This window comes from Alligator mississippiensis, chromosome 13 (genome assembly GCF_030867095.1).
Source record: "Alligator mississippiensis isolate rAllMis1 chromosome 13, rAllMis1, whole genome shotgun sequence".
Lineage (NCBI taxonomy): Eukaryota > Metazoa > Chordata > Crocodylia > Alligatoridae > Alligator > Alligator mississippiensis.
The window spans coordinates 55,245,701-55,265,546 of NC_081836.1; the positions used below are offsets into that span (position 1 = coordinate 55,245,701).

At 47.6% G+C, this 19,846-nt stretch overlaps 1 protein-coding gene across 5 annotated transcripts in view; it reads left to right on the forward strand.

Annotated features, from left to right (window-relative positions):
• Positions 1-727: 727 nt before the first annotated feature.
• EPN2 (epsin 2) overlaps positions 728-19,846 on the forward strand; it is a 62,552-nt gene continuing 43,433 nt past the window's right edge. For 2 of the 5 annotated variants that reach the window (XM_059716816.1, XM_059716818.1), the window contains exon 1: positions 5,327-5,414. The gene's annotated coding sequence lies outside the window, so the exon portion shown is untranslated. Of the gene's footprint in view, positions 922-5,326; positions 5,415-6,293; positions 6,374-18,538; positions 18,753-19,846 lie in introns of those variants that run through there. The other 3 variants (XM_059716817.1, XM_019494565.2, XM_019494566.2) reach the window with 3 other exon arrangements.

Below are 19,846 nucleotides of genomic sequence, written 5' to 3' on the forward strand. Positions count from 1 at the left end.
AAGTGCACTTTGTGTTGACTTGGCCTAAACAAGGACCCAAGTCTGAATTGGCCATGGTGAGGGATGTCCCATCTTACTCTTGCCCGAATTGTTCGCTACATGGCCTTAGATGCGGGAGAAGGCAGCAGGAAACAACTCGTTCCGAATCTTCTCTATGAAGAGATCTTGTTCTCGGTCACCTAATCAATGGTCTTAAATTATACACAGAGAAATAAAGGATTTCTGTATACCTCAGTCTTCAGCTTCCACTGATCCACGGTGGATGCGTCTGAAGCAGCAAGAGGTGAAGGGGTCTTTCAGGTTTTGCTAACAGTGTCGAGCCCTTTCAGAGATTTTATTCCCCAGTTGGATGACCCTTAGCACATCTTTCTCGGGTCACCCAACAATCATTGACCCGGGTGGGATCAGAACTGCAGTTCCTGGCTCGCAGACCAGCTTCAAACTACTCGCTGCCTCTCAACAGCTTGCCTTGAATACATGAAACTCTGTATAATTCACTGCAGCCAGCTCTCGGGTCTCTAAAACTCGATATATCTCTCACTGAAGCCAATGGGAATTTTTTGGCATCGACGCCAGGAAAAGCAGGGTTGGGCCTAAAACTTGCACTGTTTTCTCTGACACGCCTTGCACTGGAAAAGCAACACCTTCTTGGCTTTTGTTCTGACCTTCTTTTTTTGTTGTTGTTAAAGAAAGGTTGTCAGGAAACGTAGTTTTTCGAGTGACTCATAACACTAGCTGGAGCCAGACGTAACACAGGCAGCATTCTGCTAATGCAGTTTACTCCTGACCCGTACCAGATCTGACTCCCTCCTGGACAGAGATGGACCATCTCTGTGCATTTTTAAATGGTTTTGTGGTGCAAACACATGCCTGAAGAGGACTGAAATGAAATCACTAAACTCCTTCAACCTCTGATCTCGGGTAAGGATTTAATCATTGTTCCAGTGCTGTAACCTTAGACTGCCTGGCTCCGCATACGTGTGTGTGTGTGTGTGTGTGTGTGTGTGTGTGTGTGTAATAATATGTATAGATAGTGTTTTTGATGCCTGGCTCCGTGTGTGTGTGTGTGTGTGTGTGTGTGTGTGTGCGTGTGTGTGTATATATATATATATAGATAGATAGATAGTGTTTTTGATGTAGATGACTGGAGAAGCACTTCAAGTACTTCCTCAGTGAGGTCCCATCGAGTGTGGTGATGGTAGATCTCTCACTTTAGTGCTGTTAACACAAGCGTCTTGCTGTGATCTTGAACTCTTCCTATAATGGTGTTATTTGACATGGTCTAAGTCAGCAGGAGACGGGGGGGATGACATGAAGTTACCCCAAGATGCGTGCATGCAGACACTATGCCAAGCAAATAAGGACTTGTTCTACTGCCTTGGGCCTGCTTTTTCAGAGGACATCCCTTCCCAGCATAACCCAGGATTTCCCCTACTCGGTGGCCTGGATCACACTTTCCAGCCTTGACAAATGAAGCAGGGGGTGGTCTCTCGTCCAGTTGTCAAAGTCCTTTCTTCCTTCCTATATGGAGCTGCCAAAATCCGGTGACACCTAGGTAGCAAAAGACTTTTTAGTCCCCTTAACCACTATTTGCCCTGCCTCTCTCCTGGTTAGCGTCTGGACACAGTCGCATCTCCGACAAGCGCGCTTTGGACCACCCAGCCTCCCCTTCCCAGGTGCGCTGCAGGTAACAGATTTGCATCGGCGATCCAGCTTTTCTCACTCCGCGTGGTGCAGAGATAACACGAGGGCTTGCATATCCTTGTGTACTCGCTGCATCCAGAAATACAACTTATGACCTTGTGCTCCCATGCCGTGGGCCTCCCCCGCCGTGATCTGCATGAATTTGGAGAGACCTGGCGTAGGCACCAAGCGAGGCCTACCCACGACTTCCCAAGGGCGCCATTTCATACGGGCGCAGCGTTGTAAGCGAGCTGAGCGCAGGTCCAGGGGACGGCGTGGCTCAAGTGCTGGGAGCCAGGCATATCTTGCTTGCAGCGGCGCTTGCACTAATTAAAACAACGGTAGAGAATAAGGGGGCAGCAGGGAGGGGAAAGTGTAACACAGATAAGGCCTTACAAGCTTGGCCTGATCCTTTACCCTCGTGGCACATCCCAGCGTTAAAAGGAAACAAAGGAGAGTTCACAGCAAAGGACAGAGCCGCGTTTGAACTAACGAGCCATGTTCAGAGGGCTCTTGCCCCTGAGACGTGCCTTTTGTCAGGGCCGGCGCTGATACCCAGAGGCCTTCGCAGAGCTCGGCTTGCACGGGCACTTGCCGCAGCAAAGATGAGAAGGGAGGGAGGTGAAAAAGGATCTTTTCTTGGCTCGGGGGGAAAAAAAAGAAAACCAAATGATCAAGGGAACAGATTTGTTTTCTAGTCTGGGGCAAGATGAGGAAGGGCGGTGTGGGCTGTGGGGCCGAGTGGTTTCCAGTCCCGCCTGGCAGAGGGTGCGGTAGGTCCCCGGAGGGGAACCAAGAGCAGCGGTGGCTTTCGGTCACTCCCTGAGCAGGGTGGGGCTGCCCGGCCGTGGGGGCCGTGGGAGGGAGATCTGGGATGGCTGCTTGCACTGTGCCGAGCTGAAACTTTCCTCCACGGCTGCCCCAAAACCAGAGGTGCATGTGTGCGTGCGTGTGTGCACATGTGTGCACGGGGGGAGAGCTGCCAGGTGAGCGCCAGAGGGGAGAGGGGGCTGGGCTGTGACTGGGGGGCAGCAGGGTCTGTGCTTGTGGGGAGCTGGGGAAGATGGGGATGGTCGTGGGAAAGGTGGGATGTGCGCTGTGGGGAGATGGGGTCCGTGCTGTGGGGAAACGAGGTCTATAGGGTCCGTGCTGTGGGGAGATGGGGTCTGTGCTGTGGGTAGATGAGGTCTATAGGGTTGGTGGTGCAGGGACATGGGGGTGATGGGGTCGGTGGTGCGGGGAAATGGGGGTGGTGGGGACATGGGGCTATAGGGTCTGTGCTGTGGGGACATGGGGGTGATGGGATCTGTGCTGTGGGTAGATGAGGTCTATAGGGTTGGTGGTGCAGGGAAATGGGGGTGATGGGGTCTGTGCTGTAGGTAGTTGAGGTCTATAGGGTCGGTGGTGTGGGGAAATGGGGGTGATGGGGTTGGTGGTGCAGGGAAATGGGGCTATAGGGTCGGTGGTGTGGGGACATGGGGGTGATGGGGTCTGTGCTGGGGTCTGTGCTGTGAGTAGTTGAGGTCTATAGGGTCCGTGGTGAGGGGAAATGGGGGTGATGGGGTTGGTGGTGCAGGGAAATGGGGCTATAGGGTCGGTGGTGTGGGGACATGGGGGTGATGGGGTCTGTGCTGGGGTCTGTGCTGTGAGTAGTTGAGGTCTATAGGGTCCGTGGTGTGGGGAAATGGGGGTGATGGGGTTAGTGGTGCAGGGAAATGGGGCTATAGGGTTGGTGGTGTGGGGACATGGGGGTGATGGGGTCTGTGCTGGGGTCGGTGCTGTGGGGAGATGATGTCTATAGGGTCGGTGGTGTGGGGAAATGGAGGTGATGGGGTCGGTGGTGCGGGGAGATGATGTCTATAGGGTCGGTGGTGTGGGGACATGGGGGTGCTGGGGTCGGTGGTGCGGGGAGATGATGTCTATAGGGTCGGTGGTGCGGGGACATGGGGGTGCTGGGGTCGGTGGTGCGGGGAGATGATGTCTATAGGGTCGGTGGTGCGGGGACATGGGGGTGCTGGGGTCGGTGGTGCAGGGAGATGATGTCTATAGGGTCGGTGGTGTGGGGAAATGGAGGTGATGGGGTCGGTGGTGCAGGGAGATGATGTCTATAGGGTCGGTGGTGTGGGGACATGGGGGTGCTGGGGTTGGTGGTGCGGGGAGATGATGTCTATAGGGTCGGTGGTGCGGGGACATGGGGGTGCTGGGGTCGGTGGTGCAGGGAGATGATGTCTATAGGGTCGGTGGTGCGGGGACATGGGGGTGCTGGGGTCGGTGGTGCAGGGAGATGATGTCTATAGGGTCGGTGGTGTGGGGACATGGGGGTGCTGGGGTCGGTGGTGCGGGGAGATGATGTCTATAGGGTCGGTGGTGCGGGGACATGGGGGTGCTGGGGTCGGTGGTGCGGGGAGATGATGTCTATAGGGTCGGTGGTGCGGGGACATGGGGGTGCTGGGGTCGGTGGTGCAGGGAGATGATGTCTATAGGGTCGGTGGTGTGGGGAAATGGAGGTGATGGGGTCGGTGGTGCAGGGAGATGATGTCTATAGGGTCGGTGGTGTGGGGACATGGGGGTGCTGGGGTTGGTGGTGCGGGGAGATGATGTCTATAGGGTCGGTGGTGTGGGGACATGGGGGTGCTGGGGTTGGTGGTGCGGGGAGATGATGTCTATAGGGTCGGTGGTGCGGGGACATGGGGGTGCTGGGGTCGGTGGTGCAGGGAGATGATGTCTATAGGGTCGGTGGTGTGGGGAAATGGAGGTGATGGGGTCGGTGGTGCGGGGAGATGATGTCTATAGGGTCGGCGGTGCAGGGACATGGGGGTGCTGGGGTCGGTGGTGCGGGGAGATGGGGCGATGTGGTCGGCGGTGCGGGGACATGGGGGTGATGGGGTCGGCGGTGCGGGGAGATGATGTCTATAGGGTCGGCGGTGCGGGGACATGGGGGTGCTGGGGTCGGTGGTGCGGGGAGATGGGGCGATGTGGTCGGCGGTGCGGGGACATGGGGGTGCTGGGGTCGGTGGTGCGGGGAGATGGGGCGATGTGGTCGGCGGTGCGGGGACATGGGGGTGCTGGGGTCGGTGGTGCGGGGAGATGGGGCGATGTGGTCGGCGGTGCGGGGACATGGGGGTGATGGGGTCGGCGGTGCGGGGAGATGATGTCTATAGGGTCGGCGGTGCGGGGACATGGGGGTGCTGGGGTCGGTGGTGCGGGGAGATGGGGCGATGTGGTCGGCGGTGCGGGGACATGGGGGTGCTGGGGTCGGTGGTGCGGGGAGATGGGGCGATGTGGTCGGCGGTGCGGGGACATGGGGGTGCTGGGGTCGGTGGTGCGGGGAGATGGGGCGATGTGGTCGGCGGTGCGGGGACATGGGGGTGCTGGGGTCGGTGGTGCGGGGAGATGGGGCGATGTGGTCGGCGGTGCGGGGACATGGGGGTGCTGGGGTCGGTGGTGCGGGGAGATGGGGCGATGTGGTCGGCGGTGCGGGGACATGGGGGTGCTGGGGCTCTGAGGTGCGGCGGGGCGGGGCGGGGGCGCTGCGCGGTGCGGGTGCGGGTGCGGACGGTGGTGTCGGCGGTGGAGGGGAGGGGAGGCGAGGCGAGGCGAGGCGGGGCGGGGCGGGCTGGCTGTGCCCGGGCCCGCCCCCCCGCCTGCCGCCATGTTGCTGAGCGGGTCGAGGCGGCGGCGGCGGCGGCGGCGGCCCGGTGTGGCGCGGCGCGGTGCCCGGCTCGGCTCAGGTCAGTGAGGCCGCCCCCGTGCTCCCCGGCCCGGGCCGCCCGCGGGGCGCGGGGCCTGCGCCTTCCTCCCCCCGGCCCCCTCCTCCTGCTGCTGCTCCCCGTCCCCCCGCAGCCTTTGTTGTCCGCCCGCCCGCCCGTCCGCGGGGTCGCGGCGGCCCGGCCCGGGGGGCACACGCGTGTGTGGGGCGGGGTGTCTGCACACACAGGTGTGTGTGTGCGTGCGCGTGTATGTGTACGGGGGGGGTATGCACACAGGTGTGCCTGTGTCATAGATGTGTGTGTCTATATAGATGCACACAGGTGTGTATACACACGTGTCTATGTCTGTGTGTGTATAGACACACTCACAGATATGTGCACGGGTGTGTGTGTGTACAGATATAATATACACACAGGAGTGTATATCTGTGTAATACGTGCCTGTCCGTATAGATGAGACCTACACATCCAGGTGTGCGTGTCTGTATACACCCGTACACGCAAACACAGGTGTGTATATGTGTGCACGAACATAGACGTATGATTGTATGTGTGCGTGCATGTACTTACATGCATGTATATGTGTGTAGTGTGTGCCTGTGCATACATACAGGTGTGCATGTGTGCGCGTGCGCATAGATACAGGTGTGTTTGTGCGCATGTGTGTAGCATGCGTGCTCTTGTATACAAACACAGGTGTGTGTGTACATACGCTATATTCGTATACATACGTACACACACCCGTGTTAGTGCAAGGTTTGGTGGAAGTGAGCGTGTGCTCACGCAAGCCCCTGCTCGCTGCGTGCGGTGCGCGGGCCGGGCGGCGCGGGGCCTCTGCCCTCGCGTGCTGCAGGTCGCCTGTTTGTGGTGACGCCGAGAACGCTTTTTTTTGTGTTAAAGCTCCCCGTTTTGAAGCCCGTAGCGATGTCGCGACGAAACGAGTCGAGTTGATGCGAGGAAACGTGTATCATCTCGCCCAGGTAGCAAAAGACTAATTTTGAGTCTCCTTAACCAGTGTTTGCCCTGGCTCTTCAGGAGTGTTACAGAAATTGTGAATGTTGTATATTAGACGTGTGAGCGAGCTCTTGTTATTCTGAATCTCTTTAGTTTTGTGTGATTTATCTCCCTTAAAATGCATCTTTTCTTTCATGGCACTACGGGGGTGGGGGGCTTTTCCTGCGTAATTTAATATTGCACAAAATGTGGCAGAACAAGGTCTCAGAAAAATGGGATGTTAGGATGTAATAAAAGAAGATTGTTTTTATTACAATTTACTTTAAAGAAACCAAACAAACATTGAGAATTGCCCTAGTTTAGTGCAGGTTGGTAAACGTTTGGTCATCGATCGCATCCTTTCGTAGAGGAGCAGGGCATCGTTTTGCTTTTTTTTGTCATTTTCCAGGCAAACTCTCGCATGTCGTTTCATGGTTTTGATCTTAAATATTGGTTGCGTCGGGTTGGCATGAAGAAAACCACTAAGTGGTATTAGGAAATACTTAGGAGTTTCAGTTTGTAGTAGGCCAGGCTGATACATTTTCAAGGATAATCTTTCAAAGGGTTAATATGTTAATAATATCTTCAAGGAAATGAAGTCTAGATATAAATGTCCTGAGACTTGCTTCATTTGATGCTGGCAGATTGAAGCAAAGTTCAGTTCCTCCTCTGTTAGAAAGTTGATTTGCTGCCGGCCACTTGCTTGCTGTCATGAAATAACTAGACGCACGCATGATATGGGGTGTCGTGTCCTACATGCCGGCATACTAAGGATAAGGTGGATTTTTGTTTTCTTTTAAGCCATCTTTGAAGACACTGGGAAATTAATGCCTGCCTTTGGGATGTAAAATGAAATCATAAAGCTGCTTGTAAGTCTAGCACTCATTGACATTTTTCTGTGACCGGGTCCCTAAATCATAAGTATTTGGCATAAGAGAATATCGGTGGTAGGGATGTCTGTGTGTAGTGGTCAACCGGTGGTTTTATTATATGGACTGACCTAGGAGGCTCGTAGCTTCTTGAAACTTGATAACTAATTCATACGGCTTTTTTGTGACTTCTAGTACTCCTGGCGTTTTTCACACAAATTGGCCGTGCAGTCATTTTTAACGAGCAGTTGGCATATTAATGACTAGCACGAGCAGAACTATACAATGACATCAGTATAAATTAATTCTACCTCTGATGACCTGATCAGTATTTACATAACTGATTAATCATGATAATTTAATTCCACCATCAGCCATTCAATGACTTGAAATCTCCAGGCTTTTAAGAAGCCTCCAGTCTTGGAGCACCGCTGGGAAATGCCAAATGTCTTCATCTCAGTACAAACGCTTGTGACCTCCTTTTAAAGGGAAATAATCACCGGTCGCTTTTGTGCGAGAGCTTGATTTGATAGCAAGGGTATGTTAGTCATCCTCTTGTTTTTCCTGACAGCTTTAGGATACGTAAGTTGAAGATCGAACGTAAGGGCCACTGTCAGGCTTGCTCGATCGAAGATATCATTTATCCTAAAATCCTTTTTTTTTTTTTTTTTTTAAAGATATCATATATCTATCTAATCTATCTCTAGGTAGATATCTATCTATATAAATATATATCATTTATAGATAGATATATATATCCAGGGGGAGAAAGCTTTTCAGCTTTCCAGATGCTGCGGTTAGAGAGTGCAGTGTTTTCCCTTGGGGTCCCGCTCACAGAAATGCCAGGGTGTCTGGCTTGTGTGAATGCATATTATGTTCTCTTTCTATTTTTTTTGGTTGTTGTTCTGATACGAACAGGCAAGGTATTGAAATGTGCCAGCGTCCTGCTGTCTTAAGTGCTTCAAAGAGCAGGATTGTTGTGTATCTCAATACAAGGCATGCTCATAAGAATGCAGCAGGCCCAGCGGAGAGGAACAGTATGCATGCTCTTGGAGAACAAAACTGGCAAGTCTAATTTTAGGCCTCCCAGCCTCGATAATGTACTTTCAGCGGGTTACAGTGTCGCCAAGGTGCTACGTTGCCTACTCCTAAAGCTCCTAAAATTCATGGTTTTTGGCTGCTGGGGTAAAATAGCTTTTCTTTTTCTGTTGGAGGGAAAAGAATGGGCTCAGCCCAGACATTGTTAGGCAGCAGGACATGAATTTAAAGGCCACAGGTGTCTAGATCTTGTCTTGAAATAGGAGTCTCTACAAATTTAGAGTCACAGCAAGGGACAGTTAAAAATTGTCCCTTTTTGTGGTTGAAAACTAAAAGAGCAGTGCTAAGTATTTGGTTTTACTGCTCTGTGCTTACAGTTGTGGTTTTTGCGATTTGGGCTTTGGCTGGTTTTATCATAACCTGTTCCTAAACTATTAATACGTGGTAAAATTGTTGAAGTAGCTAAGGCGCTTGCATTAAGTACAAGGTCCATCTGAAAGGCAACTTTTACAACCGATTCATTCATCCATCCCCCTCAACGAGAGTGACTTCATTACTAGGGTCCCCTTTAAAGCAAGTTTTTTGCAGCTTCTTGAAATCGCAAGCTAGTACAATTTGTACATGCTGCTATTTTGTCCAGCTCCTGAAGCGAATGCTACCTCGATGTCTTAGCTCTTAAATTTTGCTTTGCAGTAAACATCAATTGATAAAGATGCTACATTTTTTAAAAGTCGTGTCGACAGCGAGTATTATAAGTAACTTTGAAGCATAATTGAAATATTAGCGGGAAAAGAAATGCTGTTTACTTTGTGCAGTTGGCAGCACGGTGGATGCCGTTCTTACCCAGTACTATGTATTATTTCCCTCCTGTTTGTGCAGGGCTTTGTTATATCAACCCAGGACAGAAGGACATTAAACATGCGTTTGTAAAATAAGCTTCTCCTACCAATTGTTGGCAGTAGTTAAGCAAGTATAAGACCTGTAACCACTTTTAGCTCCCCAGTTTGGACTGGAGTAAATGGCAGGTGTAGAGATGGTATTTATGTTGCACGTGCTCACAGTTACTTGGATGTAAAGTTAAACATGGGGAAATATTTGTTATATTGGGGCTTCTTTAATAAATAGACTTTTTAATTTGTTAGCTACTAGCAGGTTTCCAAGCTGTGATATATGGGAACTAGGTAATATTTAGCAAATTTGGCTTCGTAGTCAATCTCCATAGTGTTATAGGGGGATAATGTTGTAAATGCATGTCTTTCCTCAGCTATACATCCATGGTGCCTGTCCCAAAATGTGAGCAGGTTTCATCTCTTTTATGTGCTAAAAGCAGAAAGCCATGGTACAGTTTAGTTTAAAAAACCAGTACTTTCAGAATCCCTTTTCTTGTTAACAGAGAATGACATCCCAGCTGAGCATGCAGATTTTGAAGGGTCCAAAATCTTTGGCATATCTGATTTTCCTGGATATGAAAACTTGTTTTTTTTTCCCCTGAAGTAACATGTTTCCTTACCTTAGGAACCTATCATCTCATTTTCTTGAGCTGCTTAATCTGGCGGTCTGACTTGCGGTACGAGACTTCTTTCTCTGATGCCGTACTATTCTTCCAGCAGGTTGTCAGCTGCTCCTTTCTGGGCTCCCAAGGCTGCTTTTGTAGTTAGCTTCATTAATGTTGCCTGCAGCTGCCATGTCCCGCAACACGTAGGTGTATTTGAATAAATACAGAACATTGCAAGGTATAGTAAGTATAATAATACAGCTTTGGGAGCTGAGCGCTTGAATTGAGTCAACTCTTGGGCAAACAAATGGGCTACAGAGACCTTCTCTCTTTCCACCTCCATCGGCTTGCGCAGTTGCCTTGTTCCCTGTACGTTTGGATAAGTATTTCAGTGCTTATTTGGGCTGCCGTACTGTTTCACAGCTAAGTGGGATTAAGCATGCTTTTCCCCCCACTTTAAATTTCACCATCTTCGATGTTAAGGCCCATCGTTTTGATGGAAGTACTTTTTCAGCCAGAGGTCAAGATCCTTGTTCATAGTTTCCGCTAGTAAATCTTGCATCTGCAAATTAAAGTCCTGCGTTGGGGAGAGGGAAAGAGTGATTACATCTGTGCCGCAAGCCTGAAAATCAGTCTACAAATTGAACATTTGGTTTTTTTCCTAGCTTGTTTCTGGGGTTCATTTTCCATCCCTTGGGTGTGCCAGGCACCTCACTAAAATGTTTCATCGCATCTGGTCTTCCTTCAGTTTAGTGAATATGTAAGTCAGATCCCTTGTTCACTGTCTAGCCCAGGGGTGGTCAAAATAACCAATCCTTTCAGTAATGGGTCCTGAGGATTACGAGAAGATGGTATCTCCATACTTCAGGGCTGAAGGAATCCAAGGATTTCATTCATCTTACTCTTCCACATTCCTCTAACCCCTTTTTGACCTAACAGCTTTTCTCACAGTATTCCAGATGTTCGCTTATATAATGGAGGATCTTGTTAAACCAATTTATCAGTCTTATGTAAAACACAGCAAGCAGAGGCAAAAGGCTTATCTCCCTCAGGTCTGTTTTGTTGGGCTATTTTCCCTATAAAAAGACTTGTACATTTGTTGTATCAGCGTTAGCCTAAAATAGCATCAATGGGTGACGGAGATGCTTCTGATATTACCAATGTGCTTTGAGACCCATCTTCGCTAGGTTAGAAACCTTATTAATTTCTAGTCTTGGAATCTTTTTTGAACCTTTCCAAGTGCTTTCATCAGTATTGTCTTTTTTTCTATCGGTTTATTCCAACAAAGACACTTTAAGAATCTTTACAGAGAATGATCATCTTATTACAACAACTCCTGACAGTTTAAATTACTTCCTCGCACTTAAATGAAAATCTGTCATCAGCTCTTTCTTGACTGTATTTTTGTCACTTGCAATTTATCCCCCTCTGTGTTTGTGTAATTTTATAGTCTTTTCCCTGATTGTGCATTTCTTCCGTCGGTGCGCAATTACTCTCTCATAAAGTTCTGTCGACTTTATCCTTAATGGCAATGGCTTACTTGCGTGAATCACGTTGCACCGTTCACAGCTGAAAATTTGGATCACAAAGGTTGCACTACCAAACCTTGCAGGTAACGATGTACCTGGAGAGAAGAGCAAACCAAAGATTCAGATTTTTATCTCCTGAGTTAAAAGAGAGCATTGTATTTGAGGAGAGTTTCTTCTTGAATCAGATTTTGAGAACATGCTGGTTTGGTCTTCCATAGCCCATGTGTGTTTAAGAAGTGTCTAAGGAGGAAAATCGACTCACGGGTGCAGCTGCCCATTTGCTTTTTCAGGGGTTGCACCTTTCACAGTCACTTGGTGCTTATTTTTGATCCTAATGTTATGACTTTATATAGTCTTGTCCCCCTGGATACACATAGGCTGACTTCTCGCTTAATTTTTTCCTTTTTCCAGCTAGAAAGCCTGCACCCATTCACTTAGTTGGGTAAGCAGAAGCTTCACCTGTCTCCTAATTTTGGATGAACAGACGCTTCACCTTTCTCCTAATTTTTTTAGGATTGTCATTATGGAAGAAGCAACTATTTCTTCAGTTGGCTTCTGTTGCCCAACTAGTACTGCAGCTTATGTTCAACACAGCCTGGGTAGGGACAAGGCTTGTACCAACAAGAAGCAAGAAATGGGAAGGGGTGGATGGGATGCTTCCAACCATGCAATATGATCTGAAAAGTAATTTGAAGACCAGGATTGGCCATTTAATTAATCCTGGTCCCTCGCTTCTAAATGCAAATCTAGGAGACAGTTTACTAAGACTTTGTACGTAGAACGTGCTGTGTTGTGTGAATATATGTAAAGAAACGAAGTTTAAAACTCACTCAAAAAGCAGAATTTCAATTTTGTTATTGGTTTGTGCAGCCAGTTAATCAGTGAAGCACTCTACCAGCTTGCGGTATGGCTGGAGTGTGCATGGGAATGACTCTTTTGGGAGGTGGGGAGATAATGGGTTTTTTTCATCTCTCTGGCAAATCAGGTTATGAACATTTTTGAGAGTCTTTAAGGGACTAGTGTTCACATATTTTATCATTTAAAAAAGAAAAAAAAAAAAAAGCTCCCTGTGTAAAAACCATTTGGAAGCATGACACTAACATCTGTTGTATTACTTACTGAAATATTATCCTTTGTGGAGCCCAAATTGCCTTCTTACATGATGTTATGATTGCAGGCTAGCATTGTGCTCCCTGTGCTGACTTTTTGAAAAGCTTCAAGCATTTGTTATGGGGGTGGAAAATGGCTAATTTTTAATTGTGCCAAGTTCACGTAAGTTCAGCTTTCAGCTTACCAGCCCTGTGGTGCATTTCTCAGAAAGTAAAGATGCTGCTTTGGTTGGTATAGTTAGAGACTGGCAATGAAATAAGTGCCAAGGACTTTTTTTTGTGAGAACTGTAAGTAATAGATTAAAAAAACAACACATTAAATCGTTAAATAATAACTTCTAAGAATTTTTATAGTACACTCCCGGCTATTTTTTAATGCATATGATGGCTACCTGCAGCTTGAGATCAGAATATTGTTACTTTAGTAGACTTTGTCATTGTGAAGTCTACTTTTTTTTTTTTTTAAAGCCAGGAGCAGTTTTATCAATTGGCAATTATTACAGATGGATTCTACCCAAGTTTCATCAGCATTTAAGCTTTTAGGAGCTGAAGATCTTACATAGATTTCGTATGAGTATGAAATAGCAAGTGCTTTGAAATTTGATTTTTTACTTTATTTGCAGGATGATTGTAGAGGAATTTCAAAGTTAAACCTTTCTTTGTGATTGTTTAACAGTTTGCAACACCAGATTGAGGGCTTTAAATGCTTAATGTTCAAAGTTGTTGTACAACAGAGAGGTGTACAAGTGTTATGAAAGTATAGATGTTTTGGACAGTCTGTGAAATGTTTTGGGTGTTTTGTTTTAAAATGCACCCATTTGAGGAATATTGGGGACTTGTGATAAGCTAAGGGATCATTTTGGTTTAACAGGTTTGTGAAGCAGAAAATAGTATAATTGGTAGCTTGCATCTTCCGTCATCTTCCAATTAACAGTAGTTATAGTTGAAATGGTTTTAATTTTACAAAGATACAAATTTATTATGCCTTCAAGAAAGAATTTACATATGTTTTCAAAAGTCAGAACGTCATATAATTTGGCATGCATTATACTAAGTAATATGGATGGTGGTAATTCTATCTTTAACTCGCAAGCTGTTGAATTTTTGAAGAGGATGAAAAGGAGCAAGATATTGTAGGCTGCCTGTATTGCACATTTTTCAGATATGCATTTCTGGATCTGCAGCCCAGATCCAGAAGAGCCCGTGGACACTTGACTTTAAACATGCAAGTAGTCTGTTGGTGTGAGAGTATTACATACAGAAAGTTTTTGCTGGGTTGGGGCTTATGCCATTTTCATCTTGGATAGCTAATATTAGGTCAAATAAAATAATGCATACTTAAAGACCCTGTGTTCAACAGTGGGTTGTGTTTCATGTGCAGACATTTGAAATAGTCTGGATGCTGTATGGTAGGACCAATCTTTTCACCTTTTGGGTCAGTTTGGTAAGTGCAGCCATTTTTACTGAGCTATCCTGTCCTTTGAAAACATGTCCCCTTCCAGGAAAGGCCCCTCTTAACAAAAAAAAAAAAAAAAAAAAATGATTAGCAAAATGGGAAGGAAATCTCTACCTTCTCTACTATTTATGACTTATAAAGAGCCTGAAAGACGCTTGTCAAAAACAATCTACATTTCTGATGTAAAAAGACGAAGAAAGTTGAACCATTGAGCAAAAGGGATTTTCATTGGGGACTTGGCTGCCTGTTGTGTTGACTTTACTGACATAGCACAGTGGTACAGCCCCTCAGCGTGAGCACAATTACAAAAAAGAAGACATATCTATGCCAGCATAAGTACGGGTATCAGTACTTTATGTCCGTATAATGAATCCATCCCCAGACTTTGACCTATATACCTATACATGTTAAAAAGGTAAATAAAATGCACTTCTGAGTGACAGTTATAGCAATGAAGCTTTCCAGTATAGACCAGACCTTAGACCAGGAGCTGGCAACCTTTACAAACCATGGGCTGAAACAGCCCAGCTGTGAACGCTGGTGAATCTGTAGAGCATCAGGAGGAGGCAGCAGTAGGAGCTTTCCCTGTGCCCATGCTGGGGCTCGCATCACCTCTTTTCCCAGGCCCCCACTTCCAGCTGTTGGGAAGCTGCTCTAAAACCAAGTATCTGCGTACTCTGTCCAGACCGCAGCCTGGGGGGAAATAGCTGGAAGCTGCCCAGCTCCAGCATAGCCCTCACTGGCTTGAAGCTGTGTCCACGTTGCAGCTGGCATGAAAGGGCAGGGAGAAGAGGTGGTAGCGTGGACTCAGGCTGCACATGTCCAGCCCCAGCGCAGCTCTCCGTGGGCTCCAGTGCATACACACTGCAGCCAGGAAATGCGGAGCAGATTGAGGCCCCCATGGTGAGGGAGGCATTGGGGATGGGGCAGGGGTAGGTGCTGCCCAGCCGGGGTGGGGCAGGGCATGGGACGGAGTCACAGGCTCATCCGGGGGACATGGGGGGTGGGGAGGGGAGGGGAGGGGCAGCTCCCGCTGCTCTGCGTACCCCCAGGGGAAGCACGGAGGACATGTGCTCCCGGGATCGGTACACTGGGTGAGAGTGGGCTGCGTGCTTGGGGCTGGGGTTGTGTTGGACTTTTCCTGGCGGGAGGGCTAGGCTGGGGCTGCGCTCAGGGCAGGCAGGGGCAAGGTGGGAGGTGGCAGTGCTGGGAGATGAGCTATGGTGAATTTTGGGGTGGCTGTAGCCCCCCCATAGGCCCTCCTTCTATCACTGTTGATGCCCGCCCTGGCCCAGCCCCCCTGCTGGGAAGAGGCCAGCACAGCCCCTGGCCCTGAGCCTGCAGCAGGCAGCCCACCGTTGCCCCGTGCACAGATCTGGGGAAGCACATGCCCCCCTACCTTGCCCGGGGTGTGCACATCAGTGGGAGCTGGTCCTCCTCCCCACTCCCCGAGGTGAACCGCCTGCAGCTCTGTCCTTCACCCCACTCTGCACTGCCCTGGCTGTGCAGCACCTGCCCCTGCCCCAGCTCCGCTCCCTTCCTCTCTATGGGGGCCTTGATCTGCCCCCCCCACGCCCCTTCCCTCCAACAGACTTATGAGCCAGATGCTGCTCTTCAAGCTGCTGGGCTGCGTATTGGCAATCGGATCGGAATCGGCTGATATGGCTGGTCAATAATCGGTCATTGTTATTGGCCCCAAAAATCTTTTATTGGTGCACCCCTAGAAGCAGCGGTGGAGTGGGCACAGCTTTCAGCTGCCTGGCTCCAGTATGGGGCTAGGCAAAGTCCCCTGCTGCTGATGCACCACTGCAACCATCTGATCCATGTCAGTCAGGAGCTGGGGAAGGGGGGAGAAGTAGCAGCTGTGCGGGGACAGTTGGATGCTGCTTGGCACTGGCACAGCTCCTCACTGCCCAGCTCCGGAGTGGGCAGGGGTGCAGGCACGGGCAAAGCCCTCTAGCTTTGCAGGCTGGAACCACCATATGTTGCTTCACGAGCACATGTGGCTGAGATCCCCACCTTAGATGCTTCACAAAATCTTTTGTTAATACCTGTTTAACTTTAGTGTCTAATGAGCGTAAGAGAGGGGCTGTGTTTGTTAAAAGTCACTATGAGGCTGGTGATCTCTGAAGATCAATCTCTGCCTCATCTTTGTCCAAACCCTTGTTTTAATGCTTCTTAATAAAATAGTGCCTCTTGCATCTGTTCCCCTAGCAAGAGGGATTTAAGCACCGCCTTCTGCTTACATGACTGCGTTCTAAACAGATGCCGACTGCATTCAAGTCTTTCTCTATTGCCTCCTTTTTATTTACAGGTTGCTGCACTGTTTTGATTAAAGCTATTATTTTAGCCAACTCCCAGCCTTTGGGGCAGGGAAGAGGAAAAAAAACCTGCTTACAACCAAGTGATTAGCATATCTATGATATTTGTGATGTTGTCTCACAGAACAAAAATTCAGGAGCTGCCCCGGACATAGGGTTGTGCTGAAAAAAAAGAAGACAATGAGAAGGAATGAAGGAAGACAAGTTAATTTAAGATTAATTTGAAGGACTCAATATGTACCTGTTAGCAATATAAAAGAAAAAAAAAAAAAAGAAAAAATTGTTGGTGGCATCCAGAGATTCAAGCCCTGTTAATCCATTTTCTGGGTGGAAGTTTAGGGTGTGAGCAGTGGCCTTCGGTGCACCTGAACCTCACTGTAGTTACCAGCTTTGGTTCAGCTGTAGCATTTCTGGTGTTGTAGCTCAGGTAATGTGGCAGCTCTCACTGCTTTCAGCACCATGGTGTGTACACACATATTAACTTTCTGACAGTTAAGCTGGCTTAATTTTTTAAACCCCCCTTAACTGTCAGAGCGTACACACGTATGTGGAGCAGAGTCAGCTTAAATGCAGCGCAAGATAGTACACCTCCAAGGTGGATTATCTTGAGCTGTATTAGCTGAGTTTACTTAGTTCACAAGATGGCTGCCACCATGTCAAGGAGCTGTATGTGTGTGTGTTCCAATGTGGTTTAACTTAAGTCGTTGCAGTTAAGGTGGCTCAATTAAGGCAGCTTAGATAAACAGGCTTAGTTAAGCAGGCGTAGCTAAGTCGACTCAGCTAGGGCCACTTAGATAAGGTGGCTTAATTAAGTTAGCTTATTTTAAGTTGACTCAGTATGCGTGTGTACATGCCATGTTGATAAGTCTCCTTTGGAGCAGGAGGAGATTCTGTGGTGCTGAAAATTGTTGATAGCAGCCATTGGGCTCACTAATCTCGACCCTCTTAACTTTTTTTCAACAGCTTCTCTAACACGATGTTATAGATGCCTATTCTGAGATGTTGCGTTTAATGGTGCTGAATCTTAAGAAGTGACTTCAACAAAGACCCACTTTATTCACAAGCTGGCTTGGTGCTGATACAAGTTTATCTGCAAGTGTAAAGAGGGTTAAGTTAGGCAGACTGCCTGTTCAAAAACTATGCTGAGGTTTGAAGTCATCCCCCAAAAGTCTTGCAGCAAAGCGGCAGAAGACTAGACTTGAGGTTCCTGGGTAAGATAAGACAGGCAGAATAGTCTTTGTTCTGCTCTTTTACTACAAGAACATTCAGGTCTACCTTAAGCATCCTTCAGAAAATACATAATAGCAAACTCTTGGTTCATTTAAGTTAAGAATGACCTGAAAAGGCATTTAGGGGTAGCTCAAAACTCAGAGGTACTGGTTGGATTCAGGAAGCACATGTCTTTGCATCCTGATGTTCTTCTCCCAAGATGGAGAAGACAGCCACATCTGAGAAGACGAGGTGGAAATCCAGGGCACTGGAACATTCGCAGCAGCCTTGTGTTGAGGGCTTTATGGAGTTGTGTTCACAAACTAAAAAGCACAATTTAAGATTCGGTAGTACCTGACTTGGATATTAAGAAGAAGGGAAAGGCTGGGTCCTCACACCCCATACATGAAAATGAGCAGTGGAAGGTGTGCTCCTCATCTTGCTAAGGAAGCAGATGTCCCAAGAGCTGTAGGGACAAGCCTTTGATTGGCAGGAAAATACTGGCAAGTAGACACTGCACCAAGCATTTCGAGAGGGATAACAAAATTGAGGGTGATTTTAATACATCCATTCCTCCACCTTCAGTGAAATGGTTGCTGACAGCTTAAAGCAGAGATGTTTGAATTTCATCAGCTCAAAATAGTAACCTCTTCAGCATAATGTTATACCCATCGATTTAGGGATGGTATCGATGGATTCATCGCCTCTGCTAGTTGATGGTCGTTAATAGGTTAGAATCTCTTGGGTCTTGTGACTGGATGGACTGGGATGCTCTTGCAAGAAAAAATAAGTCTGGTGGAGTCTTAAAAAGTCTTAGAATAACAAGTAGAAGAGAAAGCTTCACTGTCCCCTCCTCTCTCGAGAAGGGAAAGAAAGGAGGTCTCTGATGCTAAGAGTCAGGAGAAATTATTTGTCCTTAAAAGACCATCAAGAGAATAATCTGCACGCTGGGGAAGCCACATATCTGTTTTTGCATGAATGATAACAATTCTTGTCTCAAGATTTTGGCTACAAACCCGATCTAGATCTAGTCACTTCCTTGGAAGATAGCTGAAATGTTGCATAGAAATGTAGGCTACCAGTATTGATTTTTTTTTTTTTTTTTTTTTTTTTTTTGGTTTTTTAGCACTGAGGGTATTTACAGAGTTGCTGATGACAAAAGATCAAATCTGAGAGGAGAGAACACATGTTCCCTGCAGAAGCCAACTTGAAGAAAGCGACATTTAGCAATGGAACAGGCAGCAGATGCTTTGGAGAAACAAGCCGTTGTCATCCTCTTTGAGAAGAGCAAGCTAACACCTACTCACAGCGTATACCATCTAAGAACTTGAAATAGGAGAGTAGGTAGAAGTATTGCAGAAGGATAGATTCAGAAAACCTTAGGAAGCTGATGGCAGATCAATATATATCAGGAATTTTCAGAGCTAAATTTGCACGAGAAAAAATAAAATAACCCATACAATCATACTTAATGTGGCCAAAAAAGAGTGATTATCCCAGCAACGTAGAGGATTTATTAACGCTTTCACCTTCCTTTGTGGGTAGCTTTAATACTGAAAGGTTTTTCAGTCTAAATGAGCTCTCTTCATATCCAATGGTCTGCTTTGTCGTAGTTTGATAATTCATTCCCGTCAAGGATACGCGTAAGAATATAGCTATAAAAAACCTGGGGATTTCTCACACTAGTTGACTTTGAATTAAGGCTAAGCTGCCTAGTCCACCAAGACAGTCCACAAAAGTGAGGGGAAAAAAAAAAAAAGGAGGTATATCAGCTCATAGCCCATCTACTCTCCACATCTTCCCCCTTCTGAACCTCTCATCCCGTCCACCACCCACAGCCCATATGTCTCCTCCCACCGTCCTAGCCAACCAATACATAACCTTGAATTCAACCATAAACCGCCTACAGCAAGACATGTGCATGCACAGCTTTTATTTTCCAACTCCTGGTCTAAAATTATTACTAAATTTGGAGTGGTTGCTAGCATGGGACTCTCATTCACCTAACTTTTCCTAACATTACAGGAAAAAAATTGTAGCCTGTCACCATGCTACACGCACCACATAGCACAGGGGTGGGCAATTATTTTGGACGGAGGGCTGTTTCAGCAAGCCATCGAGGGCCACATGACAGGCAGCCCAGGGCAGATAAATATTAATTTTCTAATTTTTTTTAGGGGCCCTGCAGGCTGCATTCGGCCCCCGGGCTGCATTTTGCCCACCCCTGGCATAGCAGAACCGCCTGGTGAGAGCTCCATGTCATATAATTGGTGCAATTCTATATTTTAATATATATGTGACTGTATTGGTGCAATTCTATATATGAATATATATGTGACTTTCACCATTTTAATATATATAAAAAAATTGGTGCAAGTCACGATGACCCTGCCGTAATCGTCAAAACAGATTCTCTGCAGCCATGTATGTACAT